The sequence below is a fragment of the Myxocyprinus asiaticus genome, chromosome 48 (genome assembly GCF_019703515.2).
Source record: "Myxocyprinus asiaticus isolate MX2 ecotype Aquarium Trade chromosome 48, UBuf_Myxa_2, whole genome shotgun sequence".
NCBI classification, from domain to species: domain Eukaryota; kingdom Metazoa; phylum Chordata; class Actinopteri; order Cypriniformes; family Catostomidae; genus Myxocyprinus; species Myxocyprinus asiaticus.
Genome location: NC_059391.1, coordinates 17,016,729 through 17,032,962, shown reverse-complemented (window position 1 = coordinate 17,032,962; position 16,234 = coordinate 17,016,729).

The following is a 16,234-nucleotide window of genomic DNA, read 5'->3' as shown; positions in this document are numbered from 1 at the left end:
TGCATTTCGGGGAGTGGCCATAGGCTCTAGCACCCAAATATTTTATGACGTAGGCCTGGGTAAGATATGGCGGCTTATATGGAGTGTAAATAGTTGATGTTGGTAATTAATAAGAGTTGTAGTGGTGTTTCCAGTTCTGTTTAGTGTAACCCATGCTGTTTTGTGTTAGATTATGGTGTTTTATTTGACGTCACCATCATGGGGATTAGTGTTCCTCCTAACTAAGCTAAATCTTGGTCATATCCTCCTCGGTAATATAATCTCCTGTACTTTATGGGACATGTATTTGATATAGATGAGCTAAGACTAGATCCACCACTATTTGCAAGAGGGAAATCTCAGGAAGTTTTAGTGTTGGCTGTAATCTGTTTACTAAGAGACTAATAACTGTAATTTAATTTGAATGCATTGCATTTAAAATCTTTGTAATCAGATTACAGTTACTGACCTCCAATGAAGTTAATTACTTTTAAGCACATTACTTGAGTTTCACACAAATACAATTATTGACGTAGAACACATTTAAAACATAAATTATGTTCATATGTAAGTTTGTTTGTGTTTCTGTTACAGCTGAAGAGTATGCTGTGGGGAGTTTCCTTCTACACAACCTATTTGAAACCTTTCTACAATTACGCCAGTACTGGCTATTGTGTTAAAGCTCAGCTCTTTTAGGTGCAAAGCTGTCTGGTATAAAAGTGGGCACGCAAACACCATTCCTCAGAATTTTCTGACTAAGGGACAAAGAGCGCATCGTTCACACCTCAAAAAACCCTGAGTCCGTAGTGCGGCCAGCTTACGCAATGTCTCCTTCCCTTTATCTCAGGGAACGTCCTGGTTACTTTCGTAACCTCCGTTCCCTGATGGAGGGAACGAGACATTGTGTCGATGTAGTGACACTAGGGGTCACTCTTGGGAGCCCCAAACACCTCTGCTTTTTTGAAAAAAGGCCAATGAGAATTGGCGAGTGGAATTTGCATGCCACTCCCCCAGACATACGGGTATAAAAGGAGCTGGTATGCAACCACTCATTCAGGTTTTGTGCTGAGGAGCCGAGACCAGGTCCTGGCCATTTCAGCGGGTAGTTCAGCGTTATGGCAAGAGGGACACAACATCTCGTTCCCTCACCAGGACGTTCCCTATCTGTCACTCACTCGACGTTGTGTCGATGTAGTGACACTAGGGGTCCCTATACAAAATGCCACAACTAGCTGAACTGTGTTACGTGAACTGGAGGTGTGTGACGGGCAGACTGCTGTGCGCCTCGTAGCCAGCGCAACAGGCCATCACGTAATCTCCCCCAACGCTCTTATGGGTGTCGAACGGTCCATCAGGAACAAGTCGACTACCCAACTACAGGGACAGGCTAGGCCAGCCGAGGCCTCTTTTCCCTCTCTTTTCTCCCAAAAAAGAGTGGAATTTGTTAACTGACTGGGAGCCATAAGTGTCTGCATGGGGGGGTGTCCCTCCCAAGGGGAAGACACCACGGAGACCATACCCCGCCCAAAAAGGGGGGGGGGTGTTTTGAGTGGAATACGTCATATGGTCTTACCGAGTCTTGTCGGAAGTATGTCATGTGGAGAGGTCCCATGGTAGGTCCTACCCGAAGGGGGAGGAGTTTCTACAGAGCATGGCGACCGGGGGCAGAGGGGCCTCTGCCCAAGGAAGACGCAGTTTGCAGTCAGGGAAACAGTTTTGCGGAAGATATCATATGGGGTCGCCTTCGGGGAATCAGCACATGTGGAGCACCTACCTCATTACAGGGGCTCATTAACGCACGTACTGGGTCAGTCAGCGAGTTTCTCCGCAAACTCAGCTGCCAGAGGGCTAAGGAGGAAAGTCATCCTCGGATCACAGTCTGTGAATACGACTGGGAGTCAAGTGCGCATGTCTTCACCTAAAGGGAAATGCGCTATGCACAAGTGGTACACCCGGCCAGTTGTCCCGGAACTTACCTGCTCGTGCCTGCCAATACGGGATGAGACCGGCTCAACCCGGAGTTTGTAGAACCTCGCAAAGGTGTTGGGTGTTGCCCAGCACACTGCTCTGCAGATATCTGCCAAAGAGGTGCCACTGGCCAGGGCCCAGGAGGCCGCCACACTCCTGGTGGAGTGGGCTTGTAACCCCGAAGGCGGTGGCACGTCCTGAGCCTGATATGCCATCGTGATGGCATCGATGACCCAGTGGGTGATCCTCTGTTTGGAGACAGTGCTTCCTTTCTGCAGACCACCAAAGCAAACAAAGAGCTGCTTGGAACTTCATGCGATCCAAATAGATGCGTAAAGCTCGCACCGGACACAGCAACGCCAAGGCTGGGTCTGCCTCCTCCTGGGGCAGTGCTTGCAGGTTCACCACCTGATCCCTAAAAGGAGTCATGGGAACCTTGGGCACATAGCCCGGTTGGGGTCTCAGGATCATGTGAAAGTAACCCGGACTGAACTCCAGGCACGATTCACTGACAGAGAACGTCTGCAAGTCCCCTACCCTTTTGATGGAAGTGAGCGCAGTCAGAAGGGCAGTCTTCAAAGAGAGTGCCTTAAGCTCAGCTGACTCCAAGGGCTCAAAGGGAGCTCCCTGTACTCACGAAGGACTACGGAGAGGTCCCATGAAGGGACGAGGCGCGGTCTGAAGAGATGGTGAAGATGGTGCCCTGTCCCTGAGAAAGAAGGTCCTTCCTCAGGGGAATTCGCCGGGGGGGGGGGCTGTCTCGAGGAGCGTGAGATCCCAGAACCACGTCTGGGTGGGCTAGTAGGGTGCTACTAGGATGATCTGCTCCTTATCCTCCCTGACCTTGCACAGGGTCCGTGCAAGTAGGCTCACTGGGGGAAACGCGTATTTGCGTGGTCCAGGGGGCCAGCTGTGTGCCAGCGCATCTATACCGAGGGGTGCCTCGGTCAGGGCGTACCGAAGTGGGCAGTGGGAGTATTCCTGGGAAGCAAACAGGTCCACCTGTGCTTGACCGAATTGACTCCAAATCAGCTGGACCACCTGAGGGTGGAGTCTCCACTCTCCCCTGAGGGTAAACTGACGTGACAGCATGTCCACTGCGGTGTTGAGGTCGCCCAGGATGTGAGTGGCTCGTAGCGACTTGAGGTGCTGCTGACTCCAGAGGAGGGTGAGTTGTGACATGCAGTGGGGGCGTAGGCCACCTTGACGGTTGATGTACGCTACCGATGCTGTGTTGTCCGTCCAGACCAACACGTGCTTGCCCTGGATCAATGGCCAAAACCTCTGCAGGGCGAACAGTACTGCCAACAACTCTAGGCCGTTGATGTGCCAATGCAGCCATGGGCCAGTCCAGGAGCCGGCGGCTGTGTGCCCGTTGCATACGGTGCCCCAGCCCGTCTTGGAGGTGTCTGTTGTAACCATGATGAGCTCTGGGTGAACTCCTACCCGTGGAAATGCAAGTTCGGTCCAAGGGCTGAAGAGGCGGTGACAGATCGGCGGCTCCATGCCCATCTCGGGACTCGAGTCTGAAGCCAGTGCTGAAGCGGTCTCATATGCATGAACCCGAGCGGTGTGGCCACCACTGAGGATGCCATATGCCCCAGGAGCCTCTGAAAAAGTTTCAGTGGAACCGCTGTTCTCCATCTGAATGCCTTCAGACAGTTTAGCACCGACTGTGCGCACTCGTTCGTAAGGTGCGCTGTCATCGAGACTTGAGTCCAACTCCAAACCGAGAAAAAGAGATGCTCTGAACTTGGGAGAGCTTGCTCTTTTCCCAGTTGACCAGAAGCCCCAATCGGCTGAGGTGCCGGAGCACGAGGTCCCTGTGTGCGCACAGCAACTCTCAAGAGTGAGCTAGGATTAGCCAGTCATTGAGATGCTTGAGGATGTGGATGCCCAATTCCCTTAGAGGGGCAAGGGCAGCCTCTGCAACCTTTGTGAAGACGCGAGGGGACAGGGACAGGCTGAAGGGGAGAACCTTGTACTGGTATGCCTGGCCTTCGAAGGCAAATCGCAGGAAGGGTCTGTGTCGAGGTAAGACCGAGACATGAAAGTATGTGCCCTTCAGGTCTACCACCGCGAACCAATCTTGATGCCAGATGCTCACTAGAATGCGTTTTTGCATCAGCATCTTGAACGGGAGACTGTGCAAAGCCTGGTTCAGTACTCGCAGGTCCAGGATTGGTCACAACCCACCGCCTTTCTTCGGTACGATGAAGTAAGGGCTGTGGAACCCTTCATCTCGGCTGGAGGGACAGGCTCTATCGCGCCCTTGCGCAGAAGGGTAGCGATCTCTGCATGCAAGGTAGCGGCGTTCTCACCCTTCACCGAGGGTTCAGGGGAGAGTGGAGGGTTCCACTCTAGCCCGATGCTCGTGGCCACCCGGGAAAGCATGCCCGTCATTTCCGCATCGGCGTGAGACTGGCCGACCGTTCCCGAAGGAGGAAGCCCAACTGAAGCCTCTGCGTCAGACTGGACAAGACCGCTCTCCGATGCTGCGCTCGATAACTCATCGTCTTCCGGAGCTCCGAACGAGAAGTCGAACTCACGCTGAGACGAGCCGGTGCTCTCGTGCGAGAGCCAGATCGGGGCAAGCGAGCGTGCTGGGGAATGGGATGTCCATGGGGGGATACCCGGTGGAGGTGGTCCCATTGATGTCCCCAAATCGCCCCCAGTGCTAACCGACGCGGCCTCAAACCCATAGGTAGAAGGACCGGTGCGGGGAGCCACTGGGGTTGCCATGGTCATGTTCTCGCAATGAGGACATGACTCATCCACGAACGATGTCTCCGTATGGGCAGTGCCCAGACATGTAAGACAGCGATCGTGGCCATCAGAAGTGGAGAGATATCGACCGCAACCAGGAATAACACAAACGGAAAGGCATCTTTAAAAAGACGTTCCATGTGTGCCGCTCTTTTAGAAAGAAAATATACTCTTTTTAGAATATACTCTTTTAGTTGTTTCTGCCGAAGTGCCCAGGGGCATTCGCTGCACTCCACAGGTGCAGAGGGGGAGAAGCCCCTGAAATGCGCTGTAGAATCCAGCAAATGAGGTGAATGAACTTTGCGGATGAATTCAGCTTCAATGAATAGAACCGCTTGGCTCCGAAGAGAAAATCTGAATGAGTGGTTGCATACCAGCTCCTTTTATACCCGTATGTCTGGGGGAGTGGCATGCAAATTTCACTCGACAATTCTCATTGGCCTTTTTAAAAAAAGGCAGAGGTGTTTGGGGCTCCCAAGAGTGACCCCTTGTGTCACTACATTGATACAATGTCGAGTGAGTGACAGATAGGGAACCGAAGTTGCTTATGTAACCTAGACGTTTCCTTATGATTCAATACACTTGACATTGCATCACTAAGTTTATTTGTAATGAAAGTGCCTGCGACTTTTGGGAAATACAACGGTCTGAATGCAGGCGGTTGTGTAAAAAGACAGAAAGCCTGTACTTAAAAAGAGGGGCATAAGTATATGTTTGGCCAATGAAACAGCAAGCGTTCTAGACAGAGATGACTTGCTATGGGAGAGACATTATGTCTTGGTTGTAAAAACTTGCGAATGTGTTTTGAGAAGACCATCCTGCTGCAAAATATGTCTTGTAAGGACACACCATTCGTTCATGCCCATGAAGAGGCCTTGCCTCTAGTTGAGTGTACTTTAACACCAATTTGGCAATTCGCACCATGTGACTCATAAGCCAGGGCGATCGCATCAACAATCCAGCGAGAAAGTCTTTGCTTGGAGATGGACATTCCTTTCGCGCATCCACCATAGCACACAAACAGCTGGTCAGACAGTCTGAATTGGTGAGTGTGCTCAACGTATGTTTGTAGCACTAGCAAAGGGCATAAAAAATGCAAGGACTGTTCCTCATCTGAATTAAATAGAGGAGGGAAAAAGGCTTAAAGGTGAACCAACTGTGCTCTGAAGGGTGTTGTTAGAACCTTAGTCTAGCCTATCCTGGGTTTGACAGTGTTTTTTTGAAAGACCCAGACCAAACTCCAGACATGAATTGTCAACTGACAGTGCTTGCAAATCATCGACCTATTTTAGGCCAAAGCCAGCAGTAATGTGGTCTTTAGAGTAAGCACACGCAATTCAACATAGTCCAGAGGCTCGAAGAGAGGCCTCACAAGCGCTTTTAGGACCAAAGTTAGGTCCCAAGTTGGGACTGTAGCCGGGCAAGGGGGATTTAGCCACCCTACCCCATTAAGGAATTTTATGATTAAATCATGTTTGCCTATAGAGGTGCTGGCTTCAGGTGCATGATACACAGATATAGCTGCCACATAAACTTTGAGCATTGACAAAGTGAGCTCTGCATCCAATCGCTATGTACGAATTTCAGGTATGGGGCAGTTTTCTGGGACTTTGCCATGTGAAAAGCACCATTTAGTGTACACATTCCATTTCAGTGCGTAAAGGCATCTCGTTGACAGTGCTCTAGCCTGTAAAATGGTGTTTATAACTGACTGAGACATTCTGGCTCATCCGCTGTGCTCCAATCAAAGGCCACACATGTAGGCTCACAGCCCTGGCTGGGGATGCCAAAACATGCATTGAGTTTTAGAGGGAAGGTCTCTCGGGCCATTTTGGTGCAATTAATAGAACTGTTTCAATGTTCACTTGGACTTTGCTAATGACAGAATGAAGGAGGTGCACCAGGGGAAACACATACTTGCATACTTATATACACCACTACTGTTGTGTTGTCCGAACGAATCAGAATGTGGTGATTCAAGATGTCGGAATGAAAAGCTCTCAAAGCTAGAAAGACAGCCAGTAGCTCTAGGCAGTTGATATGCCATGCCCATTTCGCACCTGTCCAGGTGTCGAAATTTGGGCGTCCATCACACCCCAACCTGTGTTGGATGCATCTGTGATCAGCACTTCCCTTCTGAAAGTTTGACCCAGCATTACACGTTGTTGGTAGAAGGCCGGCGCTGTCCATGGTGCTAGAGCAGCCAGACAGTGGTGAGTCACTGCGATACGCATGCACCTGAGGCTCAAGGCACAATGTGGAACATCGCTTGAACCAGTACTGGGGAGGACTCATGTGTAACAGACCTAAAGGTATGATGGTGGATGCTACCACCATAAAACCCAGCATTCTCTGAAATGACTTCAGTAGTCATACACTGAAGAATGGTCTGTATGCACTCCTTCGTGAGGGTCGAGACAAGCTCCTAAAAAGGAGATTTATTGGCTGGGGAAAAGTGTGCTTTTCACTCAGTTGACATTGGACCAGATTTTTCATATGGCAAAGCAGCAAGTCTCTGTGCTTGCTCAGTAGTGCATCTGATTGGCTAATAATAACCAATCACTGAGGTAATTCAAAACACGCACACCGTTTATCTTCAATGGGGTGAGTGCCACATCGATACATTTCGTGAACGTGCGGGGAGCCAGAGACAGACTGAAATGAAGGACTTTAAATTTATATGAAGTTCCCTCGAACGCGAATCTAAAAAGCTGCTTGTAACGCAGTGCAATTGGTAAATGAAGTACGTGTCCATCAGATCTACTGACACAAACCAGTCCTGAGGACAAATGTGCAATAAGATCTGTTTCTGAGTTAACATTTTGAATGGGTGCATCGCGAGCGCGCGATTCAAGCATCTCAGAACTAGTATGGACCGAAGCCCGATTATTTGTGCCTAATGCTCCGTCTTGTACCAAGGAGGTTTGGGAACAGCCAGAATCCACCAAATCTTGATATGTATCCCCCCTGGGCTGCGGAGCAAAGCAGGTCACTTTGATTTCCTATCACCTAACTGTCTGTGGGACCTTCTTAAAGTCTTCAAACAGAGAGGGGTTGTCAATAGGCTCCTAACCCCTGACCTCTTTGATGACCCCTGATGGCATCTTATTTTGGAGATTGCAAGCTTGTGTTAAACTGTCCGTGTTAGGCCCCTGTCTTATAGTTCACTAGCTTCAGGAATGCACCGTTTTCACAGAAATAGTGCTGCTATTTACCTGGCAACAGGAGCCTGTTATGGTTTCTGCATACCCTAAAAAAAAGAAACAGTTGTTTGAGTGAGTAAACATTTCTGTCAGCCACCTTTTTGGTCCTTCCAGAAGCATCAAATGTCAATATAGCATTCAGCGACTGGTAAAAGTGAATGGAGACTCAGACTTAGATTCTGCCTAACATCTCCTTTTGTGTTCCACAGAAGAAAGAAGTCATATGGGTTTGGAACAACATGAGAAAATGATAAAAAAATAAACATTTTTGTGAGAACTATCCCTTTAAGAAATATTATGGCTCGCAGGGGCCTGGGTAGCTCAGTGGTAAAAGACACTGGCTACCACCCCTGGAGTTCGCTAGTTCGAATCCCAGGGTGTGCTGAGTGACTCCAGCCAGGTCTCCTAAGCAACCAAATTGGCCTGGTTGCTAGGGAGGGTAGAATCACATGGGGTAACCTCCTCGTGGTTGCTATAATGTGGTTCGTTCTCGGTGGGGCACATGGTGAGTTGAGCGTGGATGCCGCGATGGATGGCGTGAAGCCTCCACATGCGCTATGTCTCCGTGGCAATGCGCTCAACAAGCCACGTGATAAGATGCGCGGGTTGATGGTCTCAGACGCGGAGGCAACTGGGATTCATCCTCTGCCACCCAGATTGAGGTGAATCACAATGCGACCATGAGGACTTAAAAAAAAGCGCATTGGGAATTGGGCCTTCCAAATTAGGTGAAAAATAAAACAATTATGGCTCGAAAGGTGCAGCAGCATAGATAGACCCTGGCTGATAAGGCTGAAGCCTTGGATCTTTTGTTAATAGCCCTAAATGTTTTTTGTGATGGAAAAAAAAAAAGAAAAAGTAAGGATTGATGTTCATTACATCAGGGTACAAAAGCAAAAAGGCAGGCTGCAATTATGGCTTCAAATGTAAATGAATTCCGATCAGTGAGCCCAACTTGCATTAATTGACAGTTTGCAATTTTACTTTTATCGCTGTTCGTGCTCAAGTTCATCAGACACGTTACAAGAGCCTTGAGTGGGAGCTTTCGATTTTCTCTCACGGGGTGCATCTTTTCTGTATCTGAGGCACTGAGGTTTTATTATGCAAGCCTTATTTCTAAATATATAATCTACACTAATCAGCCACAACATTAAAGTTTACCACGTGCAGGTGGAGCAAAATTGCACTCAATCTTCTTTCAGTTTCAGTGCGAGCATCGAATATGGCGAACCCTGATTGGATTAGAAACTTGATGAACAGTGGTGGCCAAAAATATTGGCACCCTTGTTAATATGAGCAAAGAAGGCTGTGAAAAAAAAACTGCATTGTTCATCCTTTTGATCTTTCATTAAAAAAAATCACAAAAATCTAACCTTTAATTGAAATAAAACAATTGAAACAGGGGAAATATCTCATAATTAAATAAATATTTTTCTCCAAAATGCATTGGCCATAATTATTGGCACCCTTATATTCAATAATTTTTGTAACCTCAGAGTCTTCTCTTATAATGCCTAATGAGGTTGGAGAACACATGGCAAGGGATCTGAGACCATACAGACCATACTCCGTACAGAATCTCTTCAGATCCCTCAAATTCAGAGGTCCATTTTGGTGGACTCTCCTTTTCAGTTCACCCCACAAATTTTCTATGGGGTTCAGGTCAGAGGACTGGGATGGCCATGGCAGAACCTTGATTTTGTGGTTAGTGAACCATTTTTGTGTTGATTATGATGTTTGTTTTGGATCATTGTCCTGCTGGAAGATCCAACCAGGGCCCATTGTAAGCTTTCTGGCAGATGCAGCCAGATTTTTATTTTTTATCTATGGTATTTGATAGAGTCTGTGATGCCATGTATCCGAACAAGATGTCCAGGACCTCTGGCAGAAAAACAGCCCCACAACATTAAAGATCCAGCACCACATTTAACTGGGTACTTCTTCATCCTTGTGTGCGCCAAATCCATCTTTTTTTTTTTTGTTTCATCTGACCATAGAACCCGGTCGCATTTAAAGTTCCAGTAGTGTCTGGCAAACTGAAGATGCTTGAATTTGTTGTTGGATGAGAGCAGAGGCTTTTTTCCTTGAAACACTCCCAAACAACTTTGTGGTGATATAGGTGATGTCTGATATATTTTTTGAGACTTTCTGACCCCAAGACCCAACAAATTTCTGCAATTCTCCATCTTTTCTTCCCAATATTGGAATGCCCAATTCCCACTACTTACTAGGTCCTTGTGGTGGTGCGGTTACTCACCTCAATCCGGGTGGCGGAGGACAAGTCCCAGTTGCCTCTGCTTCTTAGACAGTCAATCCGCGCATCTTATCATGTGGCTCGCTGTGATCATGCTACTCTCCATGATTCACGCACAACTTACCACACACCCCATCGAAAGCTAGAACCACTACACAGCCAATTTGTTTGCTTAGGAGACCTGGCTGGAGTCACTCAGCACAACCTGGATTTGAACTCGCGACTCAAGGGGTGGTGGTCAGCATCAATACTCACTGAGCTAACCAGGCCCCCGGAAATGAGCAATTTTCAATACTTTGGCTATTTTCTTATCCCTATATTTCTGTAAGGTAAGCTCACTATGTTACTCTATCAGACACTGTAGCCTTGATTTAGAGAGCTGTTACGTTCATAAATTAATTTCCACAAAGAATGCATGTGAGGCGCATGTTTCTCATTTCATGATCTTGTTCACAATAAAAACATAATTATTCACATTTTAGACATGTTATTGTTTTGATTAGTAATTCATTAGTAGTTATTTTAAATTAGCCATAGTTAGTTAATAGTTCTCAATGAGGCAAATCAAATTCTGTAATTATTGATTACATAACAGTGAACTACCTCATCAGTTTGCTATACTTACTGGTAATCTTTACTTACTTGGTCCGTATTGTTCAACTAAAATATTGCACTCAATGTATATCACATTGCATCATATTTGCATAAAATAGATGCCTTTCATGTCATTTTACTCAAATCTCTGGAGAAATATGCCTTTGTATCAAGAATGTGTTTTAGACAGGTAGCCAAACCCTCACAATGTTATCAAGTTACCCTTTTGAAATTATTCAACAGTATTCTCTCAAAAGAATCAGCATTTCAAACAGCCTCAAACAAGATGAATACCCAACAGTGCTCATTGTAGGTACAAGGAAACACTTCGGCTTTTACACACCCTTTTGCCTCATGGGACTCAATAATCCTTGATGTTATAAAATGCATGAACTAAAGAAATTTATTTGACATTTTCTCCTTAGATATTACATTTTTCTAAACCCATTTAAATTGCTAAAATTGGGAGACTTTCTATGTGAAATATTACCTATTGGTTAATGGAATTTTTCAATTGAGGGCCAAACAATATAAAACAGATGTCCAATTTGTTTAAATCTTTATTACTATAACCACATACAAATTAGTAGTACCCGTAGTCAAGTTATAGCATTTCTCTGTTGAATAAAGAAAAATGACAACCTTTTAAAAGCTCGGACAAACACTTAATAAATGCTAAGTGCCTTCACAACAGGTTCTTCTTCAAAGTGATAAAAGAGTCTTCATCACCAGTCCTAAAATCATTGACCCCTCTTTAAGGCAGTTTCACCATCCAAGTTTGCTCTTCACTTGATCTTCTTTTACTGAATTTTGTTGTAGTGGTACAAACAATATAAAACAGATGTGCAATTAGTTTAAATCTTTATTACTACAATTACTTTTAAGTTCCAAGTATCAGTAGTCTCCCTTTTGTAGAAGGACAAAATGTTCTTCTTCCAAGCTTCCGTCTGATACATGAGTCTTCATGACCTGTCCCAAAATCAGTGGCTCCTTTAAGATTTTAACATCCAAGTACACTCGTCTGAACACTCCACTTTCACTTAATCTTTTTCCAGGCTGCTATGGTATGATGCTAATCACGATAACATAATAAAGGCATGTTTTCAATTGTATCAGATGCAAAATAGGTATGGCAAAACCTTAAAAGTATTGGCAAAATAACTCCTATGATTTAAATTGCTGTGTTATTGAGCAATGGATTACTTTTGGAGCCATACAATAATTGCACAGCAATTTGGCATTTAATATCGATCATATTCATTACAGTATATGGAATTGTCTTGTTTTGGTACAAACAATATAGAACAGATACCCTAATTTGTTTCAATATTTATTACTCCGATCGATCACATAGTAGGTGGAACTGGTAGCTGAGATTAAGTAGGTGTTACTCTATTGTGGAAGGACAAAATGGCATTTTAAACAAACAAATTGTGATTGCTTAATGCCTTCACAAAAGGTTCTTCAAAACTTGTGATAAATGAGTCTGTGTGACCTGTCCCAAAATCAATGCGTCTTCAACATCCAAGAACTTCACTCTAAATGTTCTGGTTCATCTGTTTGGGATGCTTTTCTGGATGCTATGCGACACTGTTAAAAGTGGTAACTAGCAAATTATACTTTAAGGTTCTATTTCTACTTGAAATGACCCACAAATTGAGCTTTGTCAGTGTAACTTATGTTACCAGATTAATTCAGTGATATTTAATAATATTTTTTATATTAAGTCATATTTTTGATGTTGCCACATGAAGCACATTTTTAAGTTTCTGACAAAGCATTTTTTTTCACAGCAAATTATACCATTCACGTGACATAGACCTCCTTTCAATTGTATAAATTGCAAAACAGATGTGTGGCATAGCAAAACAATATAATTTGAGTTGGCATAATTAGCATTGCTCAAACAGTGAGCAATGGATCATTTTAAATTGCCTAGCATTTATCTATACTATAATGATCATATTAACATTCATAATCATTATACTGAATTTTGTTTTTGTGGTATAAACAATATAAAACAGATGTCCAGTTTGTTTCAATATTTATTACTATAATCACATATGCACTGAAAACACATTAACCTAAAAAATGTGCTTCATCTGGACACATCTAAATTAACTGTTTTGTTTCACAAATATGAGTTAACATTTCTGAATCAACCTGAATACATAACATTACACCAGCAAAACAAAGTTTAGGATCAGGTAGAAATAGCTCCTTAAGGTAACAATGTCAGGTTACCACTTCTTACAGAGTAAACTGGAAGAACCACTTGCCAAGTATACAGTTGTAGTCAGAGGTTTACATACACTTAGGTTGAAGTCATTAAAACTACTTTTTTAACCACCTCACAGATTTAATATTAGCAAGCAATAGTTTTGGCAAGTCGTTTAGGACATCTACTTTGTGCATGACACAAGTAATTTTTCCAAAAACTGTTTACAGACAGATTGTTCACTTTTAATTGACTATTTCACAATTCCAGTGGATCAGAAGTTTACATACACTAAGTTAACTGTGCCTTCAAGCAGCCTGGAAAATTCCAGAAAATGATGTCAAGCCTTTAGACAATTAGCCAATTAGCTTCTGATAGGAGGTGTACTGAACTGGAGGTGTGGCTGTGGATGTATTTTAAGGCCTACCTTCAAACTCATTGCCTCTTTGCTTGACATCATGGGAAAATCAAAAGAAATCAGCCAAGACCTCAGAAACTATTTTGGACCTCCACAGGTCTGGTTGATCCTTGGGAGAAAATTCCAAATGCCTGAAGGTACCACGTTCATATGTACAAACAATTGTACGCAAGTATAAACACCACAGGACCATTCAGCCATCATACCGCTCAGGAAGAGTCTCCTAGAGATGGACATAGGTTGGTGCGAAAAGTGCAAATCAATCCCAGACAACAGCAAAGGACCTTGTGAAGATGCTGGAGGAAACAGGTAGACAAGTATCTATATCCACAGTAAAACAAGTACTATATCAACATAACCTGAAAGGCTGCTCAGCAAGGAAGAAGCCACTGCTTCAAAAAAGCCAGATTACAGTTTGCAAGTGCACATGGAGACAAAGATCTTACTTTTTGGAGAAATGTCCTCTGGTCTGATGAAACAAAAATGGAACTGTTTGCCCATAATGACCAACCGTGAAGCATGGGGGTGGCAGCATCATGTTGTGGGGGTGCTTTGCTGCAGTAGGACTGGTGCAATTCACAAAATAGATGGCATCATGAGGAAGGAAAATTAAGTGGATATATTGAAGCAACATCTCAAGACATCAGCCAGGAAGTTAAAGCTCGGTCGCAAATGGGTCTTCCAAATGGACAATGACCCCCAGCATACCTCCAAAGTTGTGGCAAAATGGCTTAAGGATAACAAAGTCAAGGTATTGGAGTTGCCATCTCAAAGCCCTGACCTCAAATTTGTGGGCAGAACTGAAAAAGCGTGTGCGAGCAAAGAGGCCTGCAAACCTGACTCCATTACACTAGTTCTGTCTGGAGGAATGGGCCAAAATTACACCAATTCATGGTGAGAAGCTTGTGGAAGGCTACCCAAAATGTTTTGACCCAAGCACAAACAATTTAAAGGCAATGCTACCAAATACTAACAAAGTGTATGTAAACTTCTGACCCACTGGGAATGTGATGAAAGTAATAAAAGCTGAAATAAATCATTCTCTCTACTATTATTCTGACATTTCACATTCTTAAAATAAAGTAGTGATCCTAACTGACAAAAGATACTGAAGGTTTTCTACGATTAAATGTCAGGAATTGTGAAAAACTGAGTTTAAATGTATTTGTCTAAGGTGCATGTAAACTTCTGACTTCATCTGTAAGTATTTCTCTGTTGTAGAAGGACAAATTACAACATTTCAAAAGCTTGGACTAACACTTAGCGATTGCTGAGTGCTTCCAAAGCAGGTGCTTCTTCAAAGTGTCTTCATTTATCCCAAAATGATTGACCCTTCTTGAAGGCAGTTTCAAGGACACCACACTTTGTGCTCCAGTTTAACTTTTCTGCCCGCTATGGTATGATGCCAATCAAAACCACAGATTAAACATTCCTTTTCAATTGTAATGCAAAATAGCTATGGCAAAACATAAAAACTATTGGCTTTAAATTGAATTGTTATAATTGGGAGTTGGCCTTTATTTATTATAATGGTCACATTTATAAAAATCATGAAAATTGTATTGAATTTTGCTGCTGTTTTACAAGCAGTATAAAACAAATGTCTAATGTCCTTATTACTACAACCACATGTACAGTTGGAAGTACCAGTAGCCTCTGTTGGTAGAACAAAATTTTGAAAGAACACTTGTACAAACACTTAGTGATCGCACGAGTTCTTCTTCAAAGCCTCCGTGCTGTAAATGAATCTTTTCAGGAAGCTTTTCACATCTTTTCAAATGTATTAATTGGCAAAACAACTTTCATGATTTGAATTGGCATCATTTCCAGTGAACAACAGATTACTTTTGCAGTGACTCATAATTATATGGCATTGAGGCATTTATCTCTATTCGACCGTGTATTCGTCTTTGTCATATCATCCAACCTGGTCTTACTCATCCCAGCTGAAACCGTGAGGCCTCCATTTTAATCTGAATGTCATTGAACTAGTGTAAACCTTTCTGCTCTTTATCCAATCATTTTCAGCCACGACACAGCCCCTTCTCTGGGACCCTGTGAGAAATGCGGTGGCATTCGAATGGCAGGCGTGTCCACCTGCGCCCCATGAGGTGACGCTTCGTAACGGGGGACCCTATGAAGTGAACCCGAGCCTCTCTGACTCATTAGACCTCTCTTCTTCTGTCATGCCTATGCAGAAGTGTATCTCATTCACCGTTCACTCTCCGCTTTAGAACAGGACGCTTAATCCTGAGACAACCCCCCCTTCCGTTTCTTCGTAGCTTTCTGAGGGGCCATAGAGTTCTACATTACAACACTTCTGCCCACAGACATGGCTATTGGGAGGTGGTTGAGAAGGCCTTTCACAGGAGTATTACAGAACAGCATCAGGCCCTGATAAGCCTCCGGTTACGGCCCCCAGGGACCGGACTCGTCCGCATCTGCTCCCCACCTGGGGGTGAGCGCTTTCTCTTGCGGCTGCAGAAAGGGCTTAGTAAAAGGGCAAAAAGCATGCAACAGAAGGCAACACAACTCTATTGGTAGAAGCTTTTAGTAACCTAAAACTACATGACCTGTGACTAAGGTCCTGTGCTGATTCCCACAGCCGAGAAAAAACGCACACAATTTAAATTCATAAAGACCTTTGTCACACATTCAAAAGTGAAGGATAATGCCCTTTTTAGTTAATGTACATACTGCCACAGGAGTGGCTGGCATTCAGAGGACAGGCTTTTGGTGTCATCTGCTTGGGCTCTCAACCAGCCTATCAACCCACACAAACAGCACTTGACTTGAGCTAACGCTGGCGAGAGACATATTGTGAGAATGGGGCA